Source organism: Coenobita brevimanus, chromosome 91, assembly GCF_032717465.1.
Source record: "Coenobita brevimanus isolate Jiangsu-jjx chromosome 91, ASM3271746v2, whole genome shotgun sequence".
NCBI lineage: Eukaryota > Metazoa > Arthropoda > Malacostraca > Decapoda > Coenobitidae > Coenobita > Coenobita brevimanus.
Genome location: NC_137044.1, coordinates 3,689,096 through 3,711,416, shown reverse-complemented (window position 1 = coordinate 3,711,416; position 22,321 = coordinate 3,689,096).

Here is a 22,321-nt window from a genome sequence, read left to right as displayed (position 1 = left end):
TGGGGCTCTCTGATTGGCTGAGAAAAGTCCATTGCATTGTTTACGTACTGGTATGAGGAGGGTGTGGTACGGTGTGTGTGGTACTGTGGGGGTGTGGTAAAGCGGGGCGTGGTACGGTGTTTGATACTGTGTTGGCGTGGCACAATGTGGGTGTGGTGCATTAAAAGTCTGGTACAGTGTGGATGTGGTATAGTGAGGGAGTGATACTGTGAGGGTGGCACATCAGGTGTGGTATAGTGACTAAAATATGTGGGTATGGTACAGCGTGGGTGTGGCACAGTGTGGATGTGGTACAGTATGAGTGTGTTACAAAGTGGCTGTGATACGATTTGGGTTTAATATACAGTGAACGTGCGGTACTGTGAAGATATGGTACAGTGGCTGTGATTCCGTGTGGGTGTTGTATAGTGTGGGTGTGGTACAGCGTGGGGCGACATAGTGTGGGTGAGGGAAAGTGGGTATCGCTGCATGCATCTGACAAGAAATGAGAAACGAGAAGTAAAATATTTAATTAATATTTCGAGTGAGGTAAAAGACAGTCTTACATTATAAGAGAGAGAGAGAGAGAGAAAATGTGTCTAGTTCTACAATAGCACTTTCTCCTACTCGTACTGCACCTAAGAGCAGATGATTTTATTCAGCTGATGGTGAGTCATAGGAACCGGAGTGTGAAAACAGCCAATTAATAATAAAATCATATTACCTACCTTCCCGAACACCTGTACTGCCAATTACGCAAAAGGGCTAATTATTTCTCTCTCTCTCTCTCTCTCTCTCTCTCTCTCTCTCTCTCTCTCTCTCTCTCTGTGTTTGTGTGTGTGAACGATTGCGCAAACATTCAGACCGCTAATGAGTGAGATGGTATTGATAACTATGAATGTGAGTGAAAAAGTGAATCGGCGAGTGACGAAATATATGAGGGAGAGTAACTGAGTTTTTAAAAATGCCCGACGAAAGAACTCTGGGCTGAAAATTGGCAAAAATCACTTCCAAAACAGAAAAAAAGGATAAAAAAGAAGTCGAATTCAATAGACATTAATTTCGAACTACCCTGGTATATTGAGTTTAAAAAAGAATAACTGCCGCGTTGTCAAAAAGAACAAAAAAAAAAAAAAAGTTCGCATAGGTATTGACAAGTTATTTCCCAGAACACCTGTACGGATAAGGAGATGGCCTGGTTGTATTCTGTTTTACTTAATATAATCAGTACCAAGGCAGAATGATTATATATATATTTTTTTATCCCATTATAAATTAAAATAATGGTATAACGCTATTGCGGGTTTGTCCTCTACTTCGCAGTGTGTGACCCCAATTATGTGTGTGTGTGTGTGTGTGTGTGTGTGTGTGTGTGGAGGGGGGTAAGGGTACATCTGTGAGTCAGTATATCAGAGCGTGGGTGAGAGTGTGTGTGAGTCAGTAAGCGAGTTTATGTATGTATAAAATAATGAGTAAAAGTTTAATTATGAGTCAACATGCGTGGCAGAAACAAAAAGTATAGTAGACTGAGTGACCTAAAGGCGGAGTGATATTCTCAGTGAGCCAGAAATAACATATGCTTGAGACAGGAAGTGAATGAATGGGCAACTGTATATACTTGTAACTGTACCTCTGAGCGTGTGAGAGCAAGGATAGTACGAGTATTATTAAAACTCAGTGCCATAAGGTGTAAGCAGCCCCTAATTACTGACAGTCAATTTTACATCACCTGTGAGGATAGGCAATGGTTTGACTTCGTTCCACTTTACACATTGCAATTAGTATTACGGTAAAATGGGAACAATTTCTCTTATTTTTTCCGTCAAGAGTTTTACTACCAACAGTAATTGGGATTTACCTTTCCTTCAGCCATTTCGAAGTGTCTATCTATAAACAATTTTCTATCTGTGACTGAGTGAACGACGGAGTGAACTATCTGACAGACTAAGGTATCTTTATGAGTGAATGAATGAGAAGGATAAGTGAGTGTGTGAGTGAGTGCATGAGTGAGTGAAGGTTGGACTCATAACCTTTTGCTAAGAGATCGATTTTAAGTGGCGGTGGTCGTGGTGTCTGCCTGATTTTTTTTTTTTTTCCCACCTCTATCTATACTGTCTTGCTTCTCTCTAATTTCTGTTCCTCCCCTCCGTACTCTTTCTTATCCTGTTCCTATCTTTATGAGTGAGTGAGTGAGTGTGGAGGCTGAACTTATCACAATGAGGTCGGGGTCAGGATGGTGATGCGGTCAAGGTGATGGCATGTCCTCTCTTTTCTACCTATCCTCTCATCCCTCTCTATCTGTCGTCCCGTTTCTCTTTCCCTGCCAACTTTCCTGTCATTCTCTCTTCCATTTTTCTACCCTTTTCATCTCTTCTTTCCTGCCCTCTCTCTTCCATCTTCCTGTATCACATCTTGTTCCTCTCTTCTCCCTATTCTCCCTTCTTTCTCTCTCATCCTCTCCTCTTCAATTTTCTTCCCTACCCCCTCTGCTTCTCCCTTCTCAGTGAATGAGTGAGTGAGCGTCAAGGACTGGAATGTAACCTTTCGCTTTGAGGTCGATATTAGGACGGTAGTGATGAAGTTTGCTTGACGGCTTTACTCTCTCTTCTCTCTTTCATCCCCTCCCTTCTCTTTCATTTCTTTCTCTCTCTCTCTCCCTTTCCTCTTCCTAATCTTTCTCCCTCCCCTATTCTCCCTCCTCCTCTTCTCCCTCCTTTCTGAGTGTGTGAGTGAGTGGATGCTGGACGCATAACTTGTTGCTCTCTCTCTCTCTCTCTCTCTCTCTCTCTCTCTCTCTCTCTTGTCGTTTTGTGTCTTCTCTCTAGCCTCCTCCAATTTCCTTCCCTCCCACACTCACAGTCTTCTCTCTCCTCGATTTCCTTCTTCCACATATCCTTTGATCATTCTCCCTCTTCCCTCCTCTCTCCATTTCCTTCTCCAACCCAGCTTCATGCCTCCACTCTGCGACTTTCCTGCTCTACTCCTCCTCCTCCTCTTCATCTTCCTCTCCCTCTCATCCTCCCCTTCTTCCACCCACTCCTCTGCACATCATTCCTCCTCCTCCTCGTCCTACTGCTCCTCATCCTCCTTTTTTCTTCCTCCTCCTCCTCCTCTCACTTTCTTCTCTCCTCCTCTTACTCCATCTCTCTTCCCCCTTTTTCACCCCTGCTTCCCACATCATCGTCCCTCTTTCCTCTCCTCTTCACTCCTACCGCTCCCCTTCACACCTCCCTCTCTCCTTCACCCTCCCTCTTCCCCATCCCTCATCCCTCCTCGTCCACCATCCTGTTCACTGCGAGGAGTCTCTTCAAGGCTGAACTATACCATCTGGCGCTAATAACACTAAAAGGCCAAAATCACCATGGTACTGTAAGGCTTAACATACCCTGGCAGGCCTTTCATCATACTTCATCTACTTAAATTCCCTCTTCGTGTCTCACCATATAATCTTACGTATTTTCCCTAACTCAAAAATCATGCAGTTTCTTTAATTCTATTTTTTTTATTACTTTCCGGATACCTCTGAACTATCATCACTCGGGTCGCATCTTCTTATTTCCAGCTGACGCCAGACGATTTTATTCAGCTGAGAGAGTTAAAAGATACCGAGAAAATTAATTCTGGTGCCATTAACCTTCTCATGGTCACACAAGTCTGTACTCTATTTCAGCAGTTGACGCGTGATGATTTTTTTTTTTTTCAGATGAGTGAGTCGACGTCTATTGAGTTATGGATTTTCATAACTGTCGCCCCTGCATCCGTAAATCACAACTGATACAAAAACATCAAACCCACATCCACACCCACACCCACACAATCAAACCCATTTAGACACGCACACCCACACCTCACACTTCTGTTCCTTCTCTCGCCTTCAGGTTCCTAAATTTAAAGTGCTGCCATATATAGCCCAATTATCTAAAGCACTGCAATTTCTCCAAATCTTCCCCATCCAGTATCACTTTAATCTTACTGAGTGCTGTCTCCCAGTGTCATCACCTTACATTTTCTCACAATCACTCGCACTTTCAATCTCTTAAACAATCTCGCAAACTCACCGCCGTTTCACAGTTGATTTGCCTGCATCTACGGTAAAACAATGCCCAACACGCTTAGGTCCATCAGGTTGTATGAAGCCCATATGAAGCCCACTAAGGATTCCATGGTAACCGATCTAATAACGGTCATGTTAACGATTCATGCGCTAAACATAGTCATCGCCAAGCGTGACCATGGAAACGAAGAGAAAAAGAGTGCAATACTTCGCTGGTTAGCATCTTAATAAAAAAATATAACGAATGTAGAAACGGCCTTAAGACACCAACTGCTCATTTCTGCCACCTGATTCTGGGACTGGAGGGAAGACACCTGGCAGCAACATGTTATTTTCCTTCCAGTCTTCCCCCGCCATTTGCATTCCCTAACCCCTTCAGTACAAGAGGCCTTTTCTAAGCTCCTTCAATCCAATGACTTACTATATGATTTTTTTTCTTTTTTTACTGTTGCTGTCTCCAGGCGGTTTTATTCAGCTTACTGATTTTTCACACTGAATGGGCAGGAGTAAGTCTTTATTAGAGTAAGCCTTTATTAACTGCTTCACTACTACAGGTGTCCCCAGGATGAATACTCGTATAATTGCTTGAAGGCAGGATGAATAAACCGATATATTACGTCATCGGATTCAATGAGGAGAAAATCGTCTGGCGGTACCATGAATAAAAACTGTAAAGTTATGATCGCAGTGAAGGTATTGATAGAATTCCTTTTAATCCTTATGTCAGACACGCCCTTCGTGAACCTAATCAAATTGTTCTGTGAGAGCAGAATAAAATATAAGTACGGTACAAAAGGGCATCATCAACCTTACGGGAACTTGCCCCTATCCCCATCAACTTGCATGTATCTTCCTCATCACCCTACCCAGAAAGAGAGTACCTAAACATCTTTGGAGACATTATATATCCTTGAAGTAATCCCAGCTTTACCTGTTATCACACACTTGCCTTCCTTCGCGTCCATATAATTTCCCCTCGACTCTGGATATAAACTTGACAAGCGTTCCCTGAGGATCACTTTTCTTCCTACCTGCCACAGATATAGACAGATACGAATAGACATAATATACATATGAGTTGATAGACAGATAGACTGACATGTTTACTGACCACAGCTTATAATAAATTAGACATTACATACACTTCACATGTCAACACTTCGGCAGTACTGGACTAGCAAACGTCCACACTGAACATGGCTGCTTCATTCAGGACTGGTATAACTGTATTTGTGAAGGTGTCTTCATGAAACGGCGGTGGGTTGTGTGGAAGATCAACAAAATCTGCCTCAAAGAAAATCTAATCATCAACTATTCCCCGCCCCAGCCCGGGATGCAACTCACGTCCATTTGGTTAAGAGGCTACTGCTACAACCGCCAGAACACCACATTCCCCTCTATGGCGTGGCATTATACACACATTCTGCCAGTGTTCAGGACTCTCACATCGATCCAACCATACACTGAAAATCTCTGACAACCATTTTACAATACTACTCTCCCCTTGCTCAGTGCCCTCTTGCAACCCTTTCCATTCCTGCCGCTCTGATACACTTTATTTTCTGTAATGCATTCTCTTCCTACATTTTTGTCACCCTCATCCTATTATCACGGACACTCGCTCCAATTTAATTTTCCGCTGCTTTCACTCGGTTATTTACTGCGAAAAAATAAAAAATAAATAAAAATACACACTCCACTTTAAATGCGTGGAAGTATTACGTAAAGTGAAAGTTAATGACCATCCATCGAGAGACTCAAACTTTTAAGAATATGTTGAAATAAATAGAGAATTTTCAGTAATATGTTAAAGTATGACATAAAAATCGTAGTAAACAGTAATAAGCAACATACAATATCAAAGCAGTAATCAGTACAAATTTCAAACAAAATCTCTCTCTCTCTCTCTCTCTCTGTATGTGTGTGTGCGCGCGCGCGCGAATGTCTGTGTACCCGTGTGTATGTATGTATGTGTGTACAATAACATATGCATCCGTAATTCAGTTTGGTGATTATTTTGACACAATGGACTACATTAATTCCATGTCCAATTATCGAGCGGACACAAAAAAAAAAAAGAGCACAAAATTAATTACAATAATTATTCCGAGTTTGGCTTCAGGAACTATTTCAAATTATTTCTCAAAAAATGTTGAAGGTAATTCTTTCCTGATTCGGTCGGTTGGTATTTTCAAGGAAATAAAGGGTGGGTATCAACTTTCTTACATAGTTTATGCTTTTAGTAGAACTAGTTAATCACAGGCAAGCAACTCATTAGAGTTTGCTAACTACCTATGAGGATCCTAATCAAGCGCCATCAGTCTCAAAGAATCTGAATGAACCATTTCTGTAAGAAGATGTCAATTTTATTCTTTCTGCCACCAAACAACTTTATACCACATTAGTGAATGGGTTCACGAACTCTACTGTATATGGAACGTCTCCATTTGAAAAATCTCTCTTAATGAGAGGAATTAAGTCGTTTGAAGATAAAAAGCTAAAAACAAAGGTAACCAGGTTGGTGAGGTTAGAGGTAAATCTGAGCAATTATATATATATATGTGTGTGTGTGTGTGTGTGTGTGTGTGTGTGTGTGTGTGTGTGTGTGTGTGTGTGTGTGTGTGTGTGTGTGTGTGTGTGTGTGTGTGTGTGTGTGTGTGTGTGTGTGTGTGTGTGTGTGTGTGTGTGTGTGTGTGTGTGTGTGTGTGTGTGTGTGTGTGTGTGCGTGGGAATGTAAATTAACCCCTCGAATGTGGTGACATTTATTATAGTTTATTCTCGTCACTACCACACGATTTTATCCAGTTTAGGGAAGGCCTCTTGTACTGAAGGGTTACTTCAAATCTAAATCTAACCAATTCCATTCTAAGAGTCTGCCCCAAGTTGAATACAAACGGCAGGAGATGGCAAGAATAAAAGGAAAGAGCCATCTCCGGACTCAGTGGGTTCATGTGCGGCAGCCATATGACTCAATCTTTTCACTCTGAGGAGGTACTTACTTGATTACTGCAACTTTCTGGGGCTTTCATCCAGGTTTGGAGAGAGTTTTTGAACCAGGGAGGTTACATACAGCCTTCACTAACCCGTAAGTACCCGACACCTTTCCTGACGAATAAAGTGGCCTCTATACAACAATATCTCTAAAATGCATCGCCGGACTGAAGGGGGTTTAAAACTAGCCTGATTAGCCTTTTCAATGCTATGGGCACTATTAGGTTTCACGTTCAGGCCATTATTAAACGATCTTTTTTAAATGAAAGAAACCCCAGCTGTTAAAAGCAAACCCTTCAATCACGCCTTTTTTTCTTTTAATTTCACTCTTGCTTTACTCTCAGGATTTTAGTCATCTTTGGAGAACGCCCAAGTAGAGAAGGCGTTAGCGAAGCCTGAGTTTAACGATGCCAGTTCGAAAAAGCCCTCCTGCATTGAATTAAATTATTTGGGGATAAATACGAAAAAAAAAAAACTTGTTATTGTAGGGGTTAATGTCAGTCTAGGATACAATCAGTTATTCTAGACTTTACTTGGATCGCCGTACTCACTCCCTCTCCCTCTCGCTTACTCACTCACTTTCCCGTTCCCTCTCACACACTGTCCGGTTCCCTTCCATTTAATCACCCTCCCATTTCCTCTCACTCACTCACTCCTCGTTTCTCAATCTCCCGTTTCCTCTTACTCACACAAATTCATTCGCTTTCCCGTTTCCTCTCATACTCACTCACTCTGATTCTCTCTCTCTCTCTCTCTCTCTCTCTCTCTCTCTCTCTCTCTCTCTCTCTTACATACCCGCTCATACTTCCTCTCTCATCTCCCCCCCCACTCTCTCTCACGTCCATCCTCTCTCACTCCCTCATCCCTTTCATTCACTGCCATCCTAACCAACTCTCCCACCATCTCTTACTCACCCTTTTTCCTTCAGAATCCTCTCTCTCTCTCTCTCTCTCCCCAGTTCAATATGCCATCCGTCTCCCTCACTCTACTCGACGACTATGATCAAAGAAGAATGTTGCGGCAAAACTGAAAAAAAAACAAACTCAAAAAATTCCTCAAACAAATCTCATCTCATCCCTGCACGCCCCCCCCCCCCTCTCTCTCTCAGACACACACACACACACACACACACACACACACACACACACACACACACACTTAAAGCTGTCCTTCTGCTACGGACGATGGCTGCTATGCTCACTTGGACTGTGTGTTTCTCACTGCCTCTGGTGCCAACGTGTGTGACTGTGCAGACCAATCCTGGATCCACAAACTTTATCACACAGTCGGCTTGTCAAATCCGGGTTTGCTGGGAGAACTCTCCTTTGGTTGTGCCTCCGTTGTCTACGCTTTTCACTGGCCAGGGTCCGAGCTTCTTCGCGATGAATGGTTCCTTCGCTGCATACGATTTTACCATTGTTTTCTGTCCAAAGCATTGATTTCGAGATCTTTCGTTATGATGTTGCATTTCTCCAGAGTTGTCCTTATGATCTTTTGGCCCCTGAGTTGCGATGTGCTGCAGGGAGTTGGCCATACAGAACCTGGCGGGGAAGGCGGTGCTCAGGCATGCGGAACACGTGCTACTTTTTTTTTTTTTTTTTTTTTTTTTTTTGTCAGCATTGCTTCTATGCTGGTTGACTTTGCCCGCTGGGGAATTTGTGACTGAAGGACTTTATCCTCCCATTTGAGTCCTAGAATGCGCTGTAAGCATCGGATGTGAACACACACACACACACACACACACACACACACACACACACACACGAATCCCTACACACCCTCCATCACTCAAACAGGTCTTTTCTTATGCAGTTGACGGGCACGAGACTTACACCACTAAGTCCCACACACGTATCAAGACAACACACACTCGCTCCTCGTCGCCTTAGTAGCCTCCTTGCCACTTCTTCCTTTATATTTTTTAGTAACTTATTTTGCCTATAACTTTAACAGTCTTGTGCATGTTATTTATGTTTAAAATTAACGCAGTAAAGGGAGCTGCAACCGCCGGCTCATCTGGACGTGAACCCTGTGGACTGCAGGACGAAGTTGTCCTCCACCTACATTTCCTCCTCCTCCTTTAGGGGATAAGGAAGGAGATGACTCATTATATCGGTGCCACCACTTGAAGGCGTCCCTCTCCAATAACTATCATAAGCGTAATTTTGCTAAATACCATAGACGAGGATATCTGCGCGCAGCTGTGGCGAATAATCATTTTAGCACATCTGAGGCTCTGAGCTAATGACGCGAGATTATAGCCCATTCAGCCCACCAGACTTAATAGATGGTTAATTTAGAGAGAAACTATTAAGGTCTGACACAGTTTTGCAATTGTGTAAAAGAACTACTGACCACAACTTAACATTAAACAAACACAAACAGGTAACTATGGAATGGGTGTTAAGAAAACTCACAAACCCACAAAAGTCGCCATGTACTCACCCTTCGTCCTTGCTCATTCGTCCCTCTTCCATTACGCATCCTCATCCCATAATCCGACAACCGCAAATCTGACTAAACTTTGCTTACATGGGAAAAATGCTTGGGAGACACATAAACCCAAACGAATACACCATACACTCACACCTACTTCTCTCCTCATTCTTCCCTCTTCAACTACCCTCTAACACCCGCTCCAGTACGTCGCGAACCACAACTGTACCGTATGCAAAAATGGAAGGTATGGTATGGCAGAGGTGGTAGGAAGACACATAACCTCTTAATAAACCATACGCTCACCCATCATTCCTTTTTCATTCGTCACACTACAGTACGCGAACCCTAAACGTACCATATGCCAAAACAAACAAGCAACTAACGGACAGGTGCCTGGGAGACTCGTAAACTCAAAACCATACGCCAAACACTCTCCTCATGTCCTACACTCACTCACCCCTCTTCCACTACACTTAATCATCGCGTATTCCGCAAACCGCAAAAAAACACTGGCCGCCATGAAAGAGGTGTAAAGAAAACCTGGAAAAAATACGCCATGGTTTTCCTTCTCGTCCCCTACTCTCGTCCCTCTTCCATTGCGCTCCGTCGCCCGTATTCCGAGAAACCGCCTCCTGCTCTCTTATTTATTTCACGCTCCGCTCAAGAAAATAGGAAGGACGCAATTCTAGCAGGGAAAATCACAGTGTTTGGCTGGAGCGTTGAGTTATGGATGCCGATGTTAATTTCACGAGCCGACAAGGTGAAAGTGGGTAGAGAGGGGGGAGAAATCAGAAGCCTCTCTCTCTGTCACTGTGCCTGTGTGTGTGTCTCTGTCTCTGTAATGACTATATCGTTTGTTGATTCATATATCACATGCAGATCACCTCTCTATACATTTTTATTTTTCATTCAGTTTCTCCCCCCCTCCTCTCTATCCTTTAGCATAAATTTTCATCCTAAAAACGAATGAACTCTTTGCTGTTGGTATTTCTCTCATATGAACAATATCGTCTGGTGTAAGAGTAAATAAATGACCCAAGTGCATCCATGGCAATATAAAGATTCTCCCCTTCACTTCAAGGACGAATTCTTATTATTGTGCTCTCCTGACTATATTATTTAGCTTGGGTGAGACTTTTCGAAATGGATGGGTTATACAAGTGGATACGGCCTTCAATAACCCCTTTACTATGAGGGAACTCTCCTTTACTGATCAAAATCGTCTGGCGGTAAGTATAAACAAAGAAGCTATTGTAGTGAAGAGATTAAAAAAGCTTCTGCCCTTCTGACTACTAGGATTTCTTTCAGCAAACTAAATCGTCTGGTGTTTGAGTGACTAAATTACCACGTATGTCTACAGCAGCGAAAGGATTACCTCACTGAATCTGAAGTACTCTACTGGCTTATTCTTGTTACCTCCAGACGATTTACTTCTCTCAGATCTCTCGTAGTGAAGGGGTCCATGAAAGCTATATCTAATTCCCCTAGTTCAGAGGCTGCATTAATCTGAATCAATCACCTGTAGGTGGCAAGAATGAAGCGAAGAATGTGTCAATAAACTGAAAGGGCTAAAAGGGAATTTCTAACCGCTAGGATTTCCATCACCTGGTGTGTTACTCTGAAAAACAACACTTAAGCACGACCATGGCAGGGAATGGATTTAACTTTCATACCAGTAAATCACAGATAACGGCCCTTGGAATTGATGATATGGGGGATTATAGCGCGTCTACTCTTACTGGCAAAGATCCATAATAACTTTTCAGCTCAAGTGATTACCAAGTGTACTCAGATTGGAGGGCTGATCTGAGTAGTAACCAAGGAGTCTCATTCCTTTCACAAAATTAAGGTTCATAAATTTTCATACACCTCCAATTTAAGTTAGTGGTTGTGAAAGTAGCCTCGTTCCGTCAGATGGAATGGAATCTTCACTATTTTTAACGTGCATATTTGTCTCCGATGATGTGTTATTTATTATATTCTTGGTTCTTCCACATCCTCTTGTTCGGCTTAAGGACAGGGTTTTCGAAGTAGATGAGTTAGACACATCTTTAATTCTGAGAGACTTTTAGAAAGTTGAATATAATCCTGTGGAAAACGTAAGAATGAACTATAATAAGAAGTAACGTTATTCAAGAGGTTACGAAATCCACTGTTCTGGTGTGTGGCTCCGTGTGAGTGGTGGTGGGTGGGGTGATATTAAATTACATTAGATTATACTAGACTCGAGGTTGGATCAGAAGGCAATTTGGCTAACATTAAGTCTAGCTGGTTTGTACACAACTCCTGACAAACATGCCAACAAAGGGATGTGTAGCTGTGGCCAGAATTGTCATCTGGCATGGGCAGCCACAGCTACCACTGAGGGTGGCATTTCATCATCTCTGTTCAACTCTGCTAACTGTCTATTCCGGTTAACATGGCTGGCCAACTATTTCTGACATTTGCTATTTCTGCTCTTCTGAGTAATTTTCCGTCGGTCACTGAAGGGCTTCCATAAAACTGCAGACTATCTTTCCATGTTTACCTCCGCACAAAAAAGCACAAACTATACTATTTTTTCTGCCTGAAGCCAAACAACTTCTTCAGATATAGCTCTGGCCAACAAGGATCAACCCGAAATCTGGTATATATCATTTTGGTAACGCTAGTCTAGTTTTGTTCTGTTTGGAAAAACTTCTTAAGATAAATTCATGAGAGCTTCCATCAATAATGCGCATACAGTACTTACCGCTACATTCTTTTTTTTTTTTTTTTTTTGCCTAGCTGAATAACAACCCTTGAGAAAACGAAATCCATTCACAGAAGCATTTCGTCATGGGTGGCTGCATAATAAAATTCCACAAATGGCTCAGCAGCGAGTCACAGAGGGTTCTCGTCTGGCCAGGGTGCTATGTGAGGGTTCTTCATGGCTCGATACAGAACCATTTGCGGCAATAAAGACGAACATAAAGCTTATCCTGAATCAGTGCACGGAGAAACCTTGTTGACTGTGGGTTTCTTGGAAAATACACCTGGCGAAAGAAGGCCTCTCGTGGACATGTTTTCAGGAATAATAACTTTCACCAGGCGTTCTTTCATCGTCAGTCAACACGTCATAAAGCTCCTTAATGGAGATGGTTCCTAACATTTTCACTACCAGGGGTCGCTCCTAAGATGAATGTCAATGTCTGGAGGAAGCCACGGAAAGACATCATACTGAAGGAATTAATGTGATGGATATCGGAAAAGAACCTTGATAAAAGTATCATTCTGATTTATTTATTTATGCATTCATTTACTTTTTACACATCCGACTCTGTACGTGGACTTAGAAACAAGCTGCCAAGTTCCAGTAGCTTACTCACATTCCCAGTGACAGCTTCCCAACAGCCTTCACACGTCACCACTCGGATACTGATACCCACCGTCTCTCCTGTGATGGCGGAAATATCTTGTTCATTATTCGAGTTACAGTAATGGTGAAAAAGTGTTTACAGCAGGTTGTTGGGGCTTTATGGAGTAGATTTAAACACGGTGTTAGCGAAATCCTCAACTATTCTTAGCAACGAGCAAAATACAAACTCACGTCCTTACGACAAAAGAACACTGCTTTGTCCAATGCAGATTTCAAAAGAACAAACAATGAAAGACATCAATGGTACCGAATAAAAAAGGAAAAGCAAAATATAAACAGTATAAACGTTCATTCCTCAATATATTTCCCAGCAGCTAGTACTACACGATTATATGCGTCGACAACAGGTGCCACAAAGCGCATATGTACATAAAAGTTTACGTTAGACAGCCACTAGTTCAAAACTTCAAGGAGACTCAAAATGAATGCAACTTATAAAAGTGTCATTTACACAGCTTATAAGAGATTGGCTTTATTTTTGCATTCACGTTATGCTGAGTCGATGAGAAAAGTCCTGAAAATTTGGGTTCTGCAGTTCAAATGGTCTGTTTTTTATGACCTTTCCAAACTGCGTTCCAAATGACCACCTCGACGTTGCAGGCATTCGTGAATGCGAAATTGCCAATTACACGGACACACTCCTCTCTTGGGATAGCTCTGCTGTTGGCCGTGATTTCTGTTTTCAGGTCTCTGATTGTCTGGGGGTGCGTTCCATAAACATGATCCTTCAAATAACTCCACAGATGGACATCTGGGTGATTCAGGTGGAATGAGCGTCGGGTCCACTCAGTGTCACACCTACTAATCAGTCGATCCCCGAATCGCTGCCGCAACCACATTAACGTTTGGTTTGAAGTATGTGGGGTGGCCACATCCTGCAGGAACCATTGTTCCCCACGAGTGATGCTCCTTCGTCTTCTTCCTAGTGTTATGAGCTGCATTCATTTTGGGTGACCCTTTCACAGCTATTCCACGAAAGGAATTCTTGAATGCACTCCTTTGCGCTAAGTCGCTGGGGAACAACAACGACAACAACAAAAGGACACATGCGGGTCCTGCGTCTAGTTAAAACGTACAGTCAAAGGAAAAAAGTTCGCCTAATATACCTCTTTTAACTTCCTTTGCTTGTTTATGTTCTCAGGTTGAAAGAGACTTGGTATTTTTCTCTACTCACAGAATATTCTCTCTCTGATATGCTGCGTCAGGGAGGAAAGTAACTGATATGCCAAAGTGTGAGGACGACATAAGTGTGATGAAGACCTAAGTATGAGGTAAACACATGTGTAAGGCAAACTTTTGTCTCTGACCATACACAGCATACCCGACGCAGGAAGTCCCACATTTGCCTTGGACCGTATGACTCAAAATGTGGGTGGGTGGCGTGAGGGGCAGGAAGCATCAGAGTTCGTCCACCTAACTTTGCTGAATTTTCGTCCATTTCCAGTTTATTTCCCGTAGCTCAATGACAGACTAAGACAATACCAGGCTCTTTATCTTTTCCATAACACTTTTTCATGACCAGCATCGTACTTTAGTGTTAATCAGTTTTTACAGTTCCGTATTCAAGATGGAGACACGGTAATTTTAGGCCAAATAAAGATGTAGAGAGTATTGTGCAAAGGCTGAGTGTGGTGAAAAGGTAAAGAGAGGAGCTTGAGAAATTATAAAACAAGACGAGGGAAGACCTTGACGAAAATGAGGGAAGAGTTTGAGAAAAAGGTGGGAGGAGTCGGAGGGAGAGGAGGTGGGAGATGAGGGAAAGGAAAGAGGTTAAGGAAGGGGACAGAGGGAGAAAAATGGGAGGGAAAGAGACAGGGAAAAGAAGAGGAGGGAAAAGAAGAGAGAGAGAGAGAGAGAGAGAGAGAGAGAGAGAGAGAGAGAGAGCAAAACAGGGGGAAAACATAGGGAAAGGAGGAAGAGGGGAGAGAAAGGGAGAGAGAGAAGCAGGTGAGGGGAGGGAAGGGAAGGAAGAATGGAATAGAGGAGGGGGAAGAGGGAAGCCAAGGAGAAGGCGGCTTGAGAAGGGAGGGGAAATGAGGAATGGAGTGCTGGAGGAACGAAAGGAAAAATAATATTAAAAAATTAAGAAGGAAGGAAAGTTGATTGGAAAGGAGGGGAAAATTAATGAGGGAAAACTGGAAACAAGATTTATACACGGAGAGAGAGAGAGAGAGAGAGAGAGAGAGAGAGAGAGAGAGAGAGAGAGAGAGAGAGAGAGAGAGAGAGAGAGAGAGAGAGAGAGAGAGAGATTTAATTGAAAGCCAGGCCAAAAGTGATAAATGAGGACATAAAACAGACACTAAAACAGGTAAAAATTAAAGGAAGAAGTCTAGGAGAATGATCGAGGCACGGCGAGAAAGGAAGAGTAGGAGGGAGACATGAAAGAGGGAGGGAGGGAGGAAGAAAAGGAGAGAATGATGAGGGAGGAAGGAGAATGGGTGAAAAGGGAGCATGATAACAAAGAGGAAGGAAGAAAGGGAGAACGAGAGAGAGATGAAAGGAAGAGAAGTGCATGATGAAAGAGGACAGAGAAATTAATGGATGAGAAGAAGGAAGATGTAAATGAATGGATGCCTGGAGGGATGGAGAATGAGGGGGTATATGACGCAAGAGAGAGGGAGGAAGGGGGGAGGGGGGGAAGAGAGATTAAAGGTATGAGAAAGGCAATAACCAGGTAACTATACTACTTTTACTCCAACTTGGCCTAACATTGCCATCCCTCCTTCTCGCATGTTGAGTTGTAATAATTTTATAATAACTTAAATATGATGCTAATAACGAAGAAGTGCTATGGAGAGGATGAAAAGCCATAGCACTAACCTTTTCTGCCACTCAGCTACGTAAATTAAGATGAAAAAGGACGCAAATCTGAGCCAAGTTAAGGTGAAAAGAGTATAATCTGTGAGCGAAAGACAGGGACAGAAAAGCAGAGAACAGAGACGAAAATTGGAGGAAGGCGTGATAAAACACAGGGAGAGAATGATGGGGGAAGGGAGAAGGGAGGAAATGGAAAGGGAAAGAGGGAGAAAAGAGGAAGGGTGTGAGGGAAACATGACATATACACTCGTAAGAGGGTGGGAAGAAAAGGAGAGCAGGATGAATGGAAGAAATGAGATAGGGCAAGGGAGGGATATTGTGAAGGAGGGAGAGTGGGTGACAGAAAAGGATACAGGAAGGGAGAGGGAAATAAGCAGAAAAGGTATGAACGACGGGTAAAAGAAAGAAGGAGTTGAAGATGGGTATGAAATAACTGAAAAGAGAGCGAAGAAGGAGAGAGTAAAGGCGGGAAGAAATAGGGATGGACGGGACAAGGGATGAATATATAGATGAATTACTAATTACTAAGTAGGCAAGGGAGTGAACGAAAGAACCAATGAACGAATGGACGAACGAACGAACGAAGGAGGAAACGAATATACGAGCGAACGAGCAAATAAACAGCTGTACAAATGAATGAACAATTACATATGCAGACGGCCGGACGAACGAAGGAACGAAGAGGAGAATAAATTAACCACGAATGAGAGAATGACTGAACCACAGAATAAACGAAAAAGCAAATGAATGAATAAATAAGTGAATGAATGAAGACTAGTGTGAATACTGAAGGCGTGATGAATGATGCAGCAAGGAAGGAAGAAGGAAGGGTGCTCTAATTCCCATAACTTATGCCTGCCATTCATCACCTTGAGTTTTGTGTACTGGCGGGGGGTGCCAGGTGTTATGAGACGGCAGGTGTCAAATTGTAGCGGGTACAGTAAGGTGCCAGGTGTCACACGGTGGCAGATGTCATATGGTGGCAGAATGTGCTATGGTGGAAAAGTGTTATGGTGGAAAAGTGTTATGGTGACAAAGTGTTATGGTGGCAGGTGTTATATGATGCCAGGTGATATGGTGTCAGGTGTCATAAGGTGGCAGGAGGAGTGGCTGTGCTGTAGGTGTCAAAGTGGCAAGTGTCATAAAGTAGGTGTCATATAGTGGTAAATGTCATATGGTGATAAGTGTCAGGGAGTGTCTGGTAAAGGGTGTCATATAATGGCAGGTGTCATGATGGCAGGTGGTGGGTGTTTTATGGAGGGAGGTGTCATACGGTGGTGTCATATAGTGGTAAATGTCATGAGGTGGTGTCATATATATAGTAGTAAATGTGGTGGTAGGTGTCAAGGAGGAAGGTGTCATATGGTGGTAGGTGTCATGGTGGCAGATGATATATGGTGGTAGGTGTCATATGGAGCTGTGGCAAGGGAGCAGGTGCTAAAAGGCAAGTGTTGTTATTTTGGTGACAGGTGTCTGTGGCAGGTGTCAGAGAAGCTGGTGTCATAAAATGGTAGGTGTGGTGTTAAAGAGATAGATGTTAAAGTGGCAGGTGCATAAGCAGTGCCATAAAGTGGCAAACGTCCAAGCAATATCATAAAGTGGTGAAAAGCGGTCATCAAGTGGTGTCATAAGTGGTGTCATAAGCGGCGTCATACAGTGGTGTCATAAGTGGTGTCATAAGTGGCGTCATAAAGTGGTAAGTGTCTAAGCGGTGTCACAAAGTGGTAAGTGTCAAAGTGGCCACAGTCGGAAGATGCAGTCGTCGTAATTTAACAAATGGAAGTGTTAATTAAACCCTCTGGCTAGGAATGATCTACGCTGCATTCCATCTGCTTTAACAACAGAGGAATTTGTTGCACTATACTCAAAAGAAACCCTGGGGCAGCAGAAAAACAATAATCAAAAGAAACGTTGTGGTATGTTCACGTTCATAATTTTGCTTAGCTCACAGAAACTCACAGGATCAAAGGCTTAAGGATAGAGGTATCATGGAGTAAGAGGTGTCGATTGATAAGTGTGGCTGAAGGAAGTGTAGCTGGTGTCGTATAGGTGTGTCATAAAGTTACAAGTGTCGTGAAGTAGAAAATGTCGTGAAGTTTTTTTAAAATGTGTCACAAGGAGGCAGGTATCACAAGGTTGTGGTTTTGTAAAGAACATGGTGTTATAAAGGAAGTGGTGTTATAAAGGACGGTGTTTTAAAGGAAGTGGTGTTTTAAAGGACGGTGTTTTAAAGGACGTGGTGTTTTAAAGGACGTGGTGTTTTAAAGGACGTGGTGTTTTAAAGGACGTGGTGTTATAAAGAACGTGGTGTTATAAAGAGGGTGTCATAATACAGGGGTGAAAAGTGGTGTCATACGAGGCATAAGCAGGTGTCACTGGTGTCATGGATTGGTGTCAAAAGGTAGGTGGTAGAGCATGTTTAAGTGGCATCATAGAGAGTGTAGAACAGGTGACAATGTCGTCATAAAGGGTGTAGAAGAGGTGTTAGTGGTGCCATTAAGGGCGTGGGAGAGGTGTAAGCAACCTTATAGAAGTGTGATAAGGGTGATAAAGAAGGTGTCAGTAGCTATTATGGGGCCAGAGTGTGGGCAGGTCACACACACAGAGAAAGGGATGAATAATTAATAACCCACGGAATTCCACACCTAACAGACATGCCTACTATACCTTACCTATACTAACTTAATCTAATCTAACCCAATCTCTCTCTCTCTCTCTCTCTCTCTCTCTCCTTCCATACCACAAAGGCCACCTACACTATCATTAACACAACCTCACAACCATTGTTTTTTATTCCACCTAAAGCGACTCCAGACAAAGGCTACACTGTCGATCCACTCCCCACTGTTTTGTCCACTCGACCATGATCTCCCCCTCTGACAAAAGCCTCTGCACGCTAATTACAGCCCGCCTCGCAAATACCACTATCAGTACATCATTATTTCTGTACCTGGGAGAGTGTTATGTACAGCCTCCCCCGAAAAAGTAACGGGCCCCCAAATGCCCATGTTTCTGTAAATGTACACAGCACCACATGCATGGCAGATTCGATGGGGCTGGTAATTCTAACACTGGCCTTTACCTTTCTGTTTTCGTGTACATCATCACCATATATGCAGTATACCACTTTTTCCAAAACTGACAATGAACCAAGGTGATTTCGATTTTTTTTTTTTTTTTACCTTCGTTGTAACGTCCCAGTGTTTTCATGAACCGAGCTTACTGTAGAACTGTTTCGAACACAATGTATAGGGTACCAAATCAAAATTATCTAATACTGCATTTACTTGCCGGCACTCGATTGTGTATCAAAATGCCATATCAAATAACAATGACACTGTGAGTAGCTGTATAGCAATATTATTTCCATCTGAAGTGAATCAATCCGTTGGAGGCATTTCTGAGACCAAAGGCAAAACAATGCCAAATGCACCCATGGATCTTACAGTCACCAAAATGACATCACAAAAATTTCGAAGCATTATCATCACCGTTCACGAAATAGGCCTAAGTCTACTGATATATTTCGCTACCTAACTATATTACTCTACTGAAGACCACCATGACCCACAAATATTAGAGCATGTGCCTCACTGATACATGACAACTCTCTCATAGGATGGCAGGCCTACCAGCATAACCACGTCTATACAATTGCTATTCAGATGACTTCGTTCTTAGTATTACACTGTATCGATGAGGAAATGGGACGACACTTCTGGGGGAGGCTGAACACTTCATCAAAACACAACACTGACACAACAGATGAAGGCTATTGCACAATGTCCGATGTTTCTATCTCAAGTTGGTAGATCTACTATCAATATGCCACAAATCGGGTGCAACTTTTCTCCTTCAGTAGTAGTTATCATATGCACTGTTAGATGATAAAGGATTAATATTCTTGGGGCAACGCCTGTTATACTGAACATTTAGGATTGCATTGCACCCTTTCTGCACGATAATACTTTTTTTTTTATCTTTACCAGGGCTCATGCTGTGCTTTACATTTTTAAACAACGTGACACTGGGCTCTGAAATAACTGTCCCGCGAGTCTCTTTTAATAACCGTATTGTACATTATGTTTTGGCATCCATTAACGTAATTTATTTTACCATCAACTAGTTTTCGTTGGGTCTTACTATCATCCTCTTCAATCCGGTAACGTTTATTCAAGATTTCAAACTTTATTCTTGCTATTTCCAGATTTTATTCAACTTGGGAGAGACGCCCGAGGTTAATGAAGGTTGCATCTAGCCCCTCAGTTTAAATGCCTGTCCTGGGGAAAGTTTAATCTCCCTGAAATGGCAAACTACGTTACCGGACCGGACTGAAGAGTTAAAACGGAAAACGCAGAGGTGTAGAGAAGCCCTATTTTTTCAAACGATAATTTCTGAAGCAGGTGAAGACGATAGAATATATATGACTTGTCTATATTCATGCTGATTACACTCAATAATTTGGGATACAGGCAGGCTGATTACACTGAACAATTACAGGTGTTAAAAAAATGACAGTAAATAATTCGGGGACTGCTTAGACCTTGGCGGACTCAGTTACAATGATACAGCCGTCAGTCACTCAGAATTACCGGACATACTGCAACCTACAGAGAAATATCGAACGGGTCCCAATCCCTGGAGTGTAGGCGTCTCGATGCTAATTTGGATGACTTGATATTCTCTAAGTCCTAATAACATCAAACGGCACCATCGCTATATCCTCGTTAATGCTCTTCCCCTCATTAACTGACATGCATAGAGGGACACTAATTAGCTCCATTTACAGCCCCTTACTACGGTGATTATCCAATTAGCCATCACCAGCGTAAAGCACCCAGTAAATTCAAGGACCGTTATTGTTTTTGTGTGCTAGTGAATAATACTATGAAATGACCAAACACTGATACGAAATGGTTTCATAAGTGGCCATAAAGTTAATGTTTTGGAGGCGACCTTATGAATGACTACGCTTTGTTGGTTCTTCTACTTTGGTGACTGGTATCGGAAACCACTATCTCTACCACTAACACACTAACAGCACCTCACTACCACTATTTCTACAAATAACATACTACCAACACCTCACTAACACGAGCCACTATCACGAACAATACCTCAATACCGAAGTCGCTAACATCAACACACTCATCAGCACTCTAAACACTTCCGTTATATCCCACATCATTATCATCATCATCATCATCATCATCATCACCATCATCAAGCCCATTACACCCCTACATCAATAACGGTGTCCCTTACATCAACACTCCCATTAGCACTCTAACACTTTCCTTATATACCACATCATCATCATCATCATCATCATCAATCCCACTATACCCCACGCTACCACACCCATTCTTAATTAAGAGAACAACCCATTTGCCCCATTACGTCTGCACTTTAGCCTGCTCTCCATTAACTTTATAAGGGGGCTCTTCACGCGTCACTAAGGGGTAGAGGGGAAAGGATAAGGGTAAGGGGGATGCAGAAGGGCTGGGGAGAGGGTGGGACAGAGAGGTAAGGGGAAATGGAATGGGGTGAGGGAGGGGAAGGGACTGGCAGGGAGGAGAGAAGAGAGAAGGGAGGGGAGAGGACAAGAGCAGGAAGGTAGGCAGGGGAAGATGGGAGAGGAACACGAAGGGAGATGTGAGGGGGAAGAGTGAGGAGAGAACAGAGGCAAGGAAGAAGGGGAGGGGAGAGGTGTAATGAGAGGGGGAGAGAGAAAAGGGAGAGGGGGAAAGGAGAGATGGGAGAGGCGCAGAGAGAGAGGAAGGAGAAAGAGAAGAGGCATGGGGAGAAGGGCAAGATGGGAGAAAACGAGAGAAGGAGGGAAGACGAAAGCTGATGAAAAAGGGTGGTGGACAACATGAGTAGGAAAATTGAATAGGAAAGAAGGGACACATGAAAGAGGGGAAGAAAGGGAGGAGAAAAGAGGGGAGGAAAGGGAAGTGGAAAGAGGAGAAGGAGAAGAGGAAAGGGGGGAAGAAAGGGAGGAGAAAAGAGGGGAGGAAAGGGAAGTGGAAAGAGGAGAAGGAGAAGAGGAAAGGGGGGAAGAAAGGGAAGATGAGGAAAGGAGATGTAAGGGAAGGTGAAGGAAAGAAAAATAGAAGGGATGTAAAAGGGAAGAAATGGATGAGGGGAGGGGAGGGGAAGGGAGGAGAGAAAAGACAAGAGGGGAGGGGAGGAAAGGAGTGTGGAGGGGAGGAAAGAGGAGTGTGGAGGGGAGGAAAGAGGAGAGGGCGGGGGAGGACAGGGGAGGGGAGGGAAGAGAACAGGAGGAAAGGGGAGGAATGCGAGGAAGGAGCGAAGTGAGGAGAAAGGAGGGAACAGAAGGGAAAGGAGAGAAAAGGGGACAAGCAAGGAGAAAGGGAGGGAGGGAGGAGGAAAAAAGAGATTAGGCAAGATGGAAAGTTACTAGGGAGGGAGGAAGAGGAAAGAAGGGAATCACAGAAATGGATAAAGGATGAAAGGAAAGAGAGGGAAGGAAGAATGGAGGGAGGGAGGGAAGAAGAAAGTAGGGAGGATGGAGGGAGGGGGAGGAAGGGAGGAGGAAGAAGAGGGGGAGAGGGGAGGGAAGAAGGGAGGGAAAGGGGTAGGAATAAGGGAGGGGAGAGGGGAAGGGAGAGGAGAGGGTC